Raw genomic sequence first — 6,344 nt, 5'->3', positions numbered from 1 at the left:
ACAAACAACAAACTGCAACAAAAAACCTGAACAAACTACAACAAACAAACCTGCAGCGAACAAACTACAATGATCAAACTACAACAAACAGCAAACTACAGCAAACAAACAACGAACAAACTACGACAAAGAAACTGCTACTACAAAAGTTATGTTTTGCCTAAACAAACTGCATAACTCTTCTAAACGTAATATGTAATTGTGATTTTGCTAATATACTAGGGGTGATCAAATGAAAAGGTACGAAACGACGTAAAAACGTAACAGTTAAATATTTGCATATTCCGCTATGGGAGAACGTAGCGAGACATCTCGGGATGCGATTGGAGTCTCTGACTGGGATCAGAGCATGCGCTGGTGCCCGCATGAGCAGGAGAGAGCAGAGGCTCTTATCAAAAGCGGCGTCTAAATGATGCGGCAGTCCGTATGAGGACTGGATGGCGTTCGCGCTGCAAAATTCGACGATTGAGGAGCAGCGAGGTGTTATCCGATTTCCTTGAGCACAGAAAAACCATTAACTCCGGTGTGTACTGTGAGACACTCTGACGCCTATGCAGGTCCATCAAGAACAAAAGACCGGGGCTGCTCACGGAGGGTGTGGATCTGCTCCATGATAAAGCGCGTCCACACGTCTCCAGACTCACACACATGGAACTGGCCAAGTTCAAGTGGGAGACGTTGGACCATCCGCCCTACAATCCGAACTAGTCGCCCAGCGATTTCCATGTGTTTGGTCCACCTGAAAGGGAAGCTCTTCAACTCGGACGACATACTCAAGGACGCTGTGAAGGACTGGGTCTCGTCAAGACCACAGGAATTCTGGGAACAAGGAATCCTGCGGCATGTTCATCAGTGGGATCGCTGTGCACAGGCCTATGGTGTATATTTTGAATAAAGTCTGCATTTGTACCCACCGTGTCGTTTCGTACCTTTTCATTTGATCACCCCTTGTACAATTATAGGGCAAGTTCTATCCAATGATAAAAATAGTGGACATATTTTTTTTTTTATGAATTATTATAGAATAGATTTTTAAAAACTTTTTGTTTTGTTTTGCTTTGTTCCTCTTGTTGTATTTCAGATTTTAACTTTTTTTAGCTGAATTTTTAATTGTTAATCTTTTATTTTCATTCGTCAATCTCTTTTTTTTCTCACTAATTTCGTTTTTCTGAGAAACCTCACAATCGATTTTCTAAAACTTTTATTTGATTTATTTTGTTATGATGCACGTTCTATATGGCTCTTTTCTCTATATTTTCAATCATTGAAATTCTTTAATTTATGTTATGCGAATTTTTTGGCACTTATTAATATATTGTTGATCTGAAAATCTACAGAATTGATTTTCAAAAACTTTTTTGTTAATCTTCTTATGGTGCAGTTTAGCAAAAGGTTTTTAAAACTGTTTTGTTTGGTCTAATTTTGTAACAAAAATTAATAATTTAATTTCAGTTTCAAAAATGAAGTTTTTAATTTTTTTAAAAACAATAATAACGTTAATGTATTTTTGTACAGGATTCGAACAAAAAATGTGTTTGAAAATTAATTGATTTTACGTATGATTTGTGTTTTGTAATTAATCAAAAAATCATTCTAAAAATATTTCAGCTAAGTATTTTTATAAATGATATTTTGATTAACCAATATTCAATGTAGCGAAATGTACTTAAAATTTGTAGCTTTATGAAACTGAAAAAAAATCAAAACCTAACGATGGATATTTATGTTCGTCAGATTTATTATCAGTTTTTTAAAAATAATTTGATATCATCTATGTGTAGTTAAATTAAGTACTATATAAAATGATGTTTGTGAATATGTATGTAAGTTATGTAAAACTGTATTGTAATTAAAAAAAATGGCAAAAAAAGTGAATTTTAAGGTTTATGCGTGAAACATATTTTGCAATTATTCTTAATTTCATCCACACTATGACTCATATCTTTATTTCGAGAAACATAATCTGTAACATTTTGAGAAAAAGATAATAAATATTTGCTAAGATGTATTTTTTGCATGGGGTTATAGTTAGATAAACGCATTTTATAATTGCGTACAATAAGTTTTCTATTGGCTTAAAAAGTTCTCGAGATATTGCGAAATACGCAAAAAGTAAAATTAACATAAAGGAGTCTCGATTTCGGACCGCTTTCCTGATCAAAGTTTTGGGACCCTATTTCCCAGATTACGGTTACCCCCCATAGTTTGGGAACCAGAAATTAGAATCCATCGAAATTCAGAGAAAGTACGTTTTTGTGTCCGATTTTGTGCCTCAAAATACAGTCTGCACTTACTAATTAGTACAGTCCCTGGCCAAATTATTAGACGCACTATACACATTCTATGTAAAATCTTAATTATCATGCAATACTATACAGCTTTATTGTTTTTACGTGGTTTGTACTTGTTTACGTTTGTGTATTAATTGGTTAAAATTGCGATGCAATACATTAAAAATAAATGCAAATAGGAAGTTTATAAAATTTTCCTGAATAAGAACCCATTACATGTATGTATAAATATAAAAGTATTACCTATATACTCGTTTCAAAACACGTCATTATTAAAAAACTATAGTGCGTCTAATCATTGGGTCTAATTATTATAATATGTACTAATGTAATACCTGATAGAATAAATATTCCGTATTTATGTAATGTGTCGTCTCATTTATCCAATCGTCGAATTTATATTACGTATAGTCTAATTCAACCAATTGATACATGAACGTAAACAAGTGCAAACCGGTTTCAGTCGAGCAAAAACAATAAAGCTGCATGGTATCACCTGATATTTAAGACTTTACATAGAATTTTATAGTGAATCTAATAATTTGTCCAGAGACTGTATATTTAGGTCACCTCCTTGAACCAGTAAGACTGAGTCCTAGAACTTGAAGATCCGATCATTAGATCAAAAGTTATTCAGGGTGGTCCGTTTTTGAATTTGCGCACTGTACTCAGTGGAGGAGGCTAATAGTTTCTTGGATACCACATGAGTTGTAAAGAGAAAAATTAAACTGATATGATACAGTTTCGGTTTTAATTTCTTCGATTTTAAAGACGGAATGAGTCAAAACTGAAAATTCCTTGATGATTTTTTACGAATGAGAGCATCTATTGTCTCCTATAATAATTCAGACTAAAAAAAAAAAAAAAACAGTAAAAAAACAACTATACAAAATGAATTAAAAAAGATCTTATAATGTCTTTATTATTGAATATTTAAGCAGTGATAGAAAAAAATGAGAAAACTTACTAAACGCAAAAATCTTAAAAGTAAGAAAAGGAAAAGCAATAGAAGGAGTTCTTTCGGCTTAATGTTCGTGGAGGCAGCGTGTGAGACGTGGCGTGGGTAATAGCGCAGCCGGAGAGTTAGCAAAGGAATTCTTCGTCTGAGGGGTTCGATCCCAGTTGAAGGCTAATTTCTAAAATTTTGTTTATTTATTTTATACTATTTTTTTTCCATTTTTTTTCTAATATTTTAACGTGAATGAAGTGATCTATATATAAAAATTATTATTTTTATTTTGGAATGAGCAAATAACAACTAAAAAACGGATAAATTTCGCTTCCGATTGCTACGCAAGTGTATCACCCGTACAGTATCTCCCTCTAATATTAATTTAATATCTTCGAACTCAGCCATAAATTATAGTATAATATACTAAACAATCGTACCGAAAGAAATTTTTATAGACAAATAAGGGGACCCACAATAGGCCAAAATAGGTTCCGTTTAATAACAGCAGGAAAGTTCTTTAGGCTTAATATTCGTGGAAGCAGCGTGTGAGGCGTGGGGCGGTTAGTAGCCCAGAGGGCTAGTTAGCAAAGAAATTTGTAATCTGAGGAGTCCGGTGTTCGATCCCGGTCAAAGTTTAATTTCTAATTTTTTTTTAAAATTTATTTTATTCTAGTTTATTTTTCTATTTCTTTCTCAATATTTTAACGTGAATAAAGTGTTCTATATATAAAACTTGTAAAACATCCCATGTTTAGCACATCGGTGAGGGAATTCTAACCATTAAACCGCCGAGGATATTTTATATCAGCACTGTGGTCGGTGCTAGTTGGGAGCAGAACCACCCACTGCTGAATTTTGGACCTCATTTGGAGGTGAACTGTCTATACCCTGAGCCACTGCGGCTCCTTATTAATGTATTTTATAGTAAAAGAGAACTTTTTCATTTCAAACACGGCTCACTTTATGCATGTAATCGATTTTTATTTTATTATCGACATTAAATAGCCGACACAATCTTTTGAGTTTATGACTACTAACGTTCAACTCCATATCCTTGTAAATTTGAACCCACCCAGAAGACAAGGGACAAGCTTTCATGAAAGACTTTTTGATGGATCTAATCAACCTTTGTGTTACATGGAGTGGAAAACCATGAAATCCTGCCATGGTTACACTTACGGCAAGGGTCGAGTCCTAGATGAAATATCTTACAAGAAGCGGCTCGAATTTATGTGGCCCAAATAGCATCATCGGCGTCAAAAAAAAAATCATCATTATCATAAAAGAATTATTCGAAAAAGGAATTAGCTGAGCTGTTAAGTGTTAGAATTAAATATAGGTCTTATGAATCACAAAAATATTGCTTGTTAAAACCGTGATATACTCGTTTAAAACGAACTATGCTTAATGCTGCACCATCCAAGTATTTCTGATTTCTTCCTTAAATCCGGCTCCTCATTAAATTGGCGCTCGTTATAAATGAGTTCGACTTTATTAGAATGAAAAGATTAAATTCTGTGTATTCGTATCATGGCTGCCAAAGCAAAAGGAGACAAAATACTTAGATTTTTTGTAATAATAAGTGTGTTGTGTAAAATAAAATAAAAATTCCGTAACATAGGAATTTTTTAACAATCAATAAGTACTGTTAAAATAAGGCTTTATACGTGGGTTAATATTAAAGGGAGTTACGTATTTTTGACGTTTGCATGCTGTCCCTTTTTCGGCCATTACATACATTATTCGCATCTTTAACAAAGAAAGATACCCGTTTTCATATGTAGAACGCATTTTATTCATGCTAAAATATCGAAAATATTGAAAAAGAAGTGAAAATAAATAAATAAATTATCCCGAATTTATAAATTTTTTACCATTATTCGCTATTTCCCGAAGGAAAAAAATATTTTTTATCTAAATATATCTTTAAAATATCGAAAAACAAATTAAAAAAATAATATAAAATGAACTAAACAAAAGAAAAAAAAATTATTTTAAAAATTAACCACCACCGGGATTCGAACACGCGTCAGCCCGTTCAACGAATCTTACACGCTCACAGCCCTAACCACTGGGCCACGCCATATACGGTGCTCTCCCGAATATTTATCTTAAAGAACCCTCTCTCGGTCAATCAAACAAAAGATTTTTGGTCCATTGTGGGCCCCCTTATTGCTCTATGAAAATTTCCTTTGGTACCATTGTCCGTCCCATGGGGACCTACTTTCGGCCCGATTATGAACATTACAGCTTAATATTAAAGGGAGTTACCGACCCGGTACATTTCTGTCCCCTTTTCATCTATTATTCGCTCTTTAACAGAGAAAGATACTTGTTTTTATACATATATAGAACACTGTATTCACGCTAAAATATCAAAAACATTGAAAGAGAACTTAAAAAATAATATAAAAAAATAAATAAATAAATTATCGCGGATTTTTCCTTTTTTTACACATTATTTGCCATTTCCCGAAGGAAAATATTTTATATATATATATATATACTAGCGGACCCGACAGACGATGTCCTGTACACACGTCATTAATTGTGGAAAATTTCAAATTCTTTTGAATAAGCTGTAACAATCTGGATCGTTTTGATGCAAATTTGCATTAAAAAGTTATCATATTAACGTCATTACATATATCTTATCACAATTCGACCAATCGATAGCGCGTGAGTATGTGTATAATATCAGTGAAGTTAAATGTAGAGGTTGTTTTAAATCAAAACTTAAACTTATTTTAATTAAAGGTAAAAAAGTGAAAACTTAAACTATTTTATAACAGATATATTTTTTCAATTAAAAAAAACTTAAGTTATCGTAATGCCATTAGATGTACAATATTTTTGGCTAATCCTTCAGGAGCATACACAAACAAATTCAAGGGTTTTCCAACTCTGGAACACGCAACATATAATTGACCGTGAGAAAAGCACGGGTTTTCTAAATCTAAGCCACAAATTGTCATTGTTAAACCTTGTGACTTATTAATAGTCATAGCAAATGCTAAGCGGATTGGAAATTGCAAACGTTTGAATGGTATAGGCGAATCTGAAGGAATCATTGGGATCCGCGGTAGAAGTACAACTTCACC

The sequence above is a fragment of the Parasteatoda tepidariorum genome, chromosome 7 (assembly GCF_982258835.1).
Source record: "Parasteatoda tepidariorum strain Cologne lab strain chromosome 7, Ptep-v5.0, whole genome shotgun sequence".
Taxonomy (NCBI): Eukaryota; Metazoa; Arthropoda; class Arachnida; order Araneae; family Theridiidae; genus Parasteatoda; species Parasteatoda tepidariorum.
Note: the sequence above shows the minus strand (reverse complement) of the source record.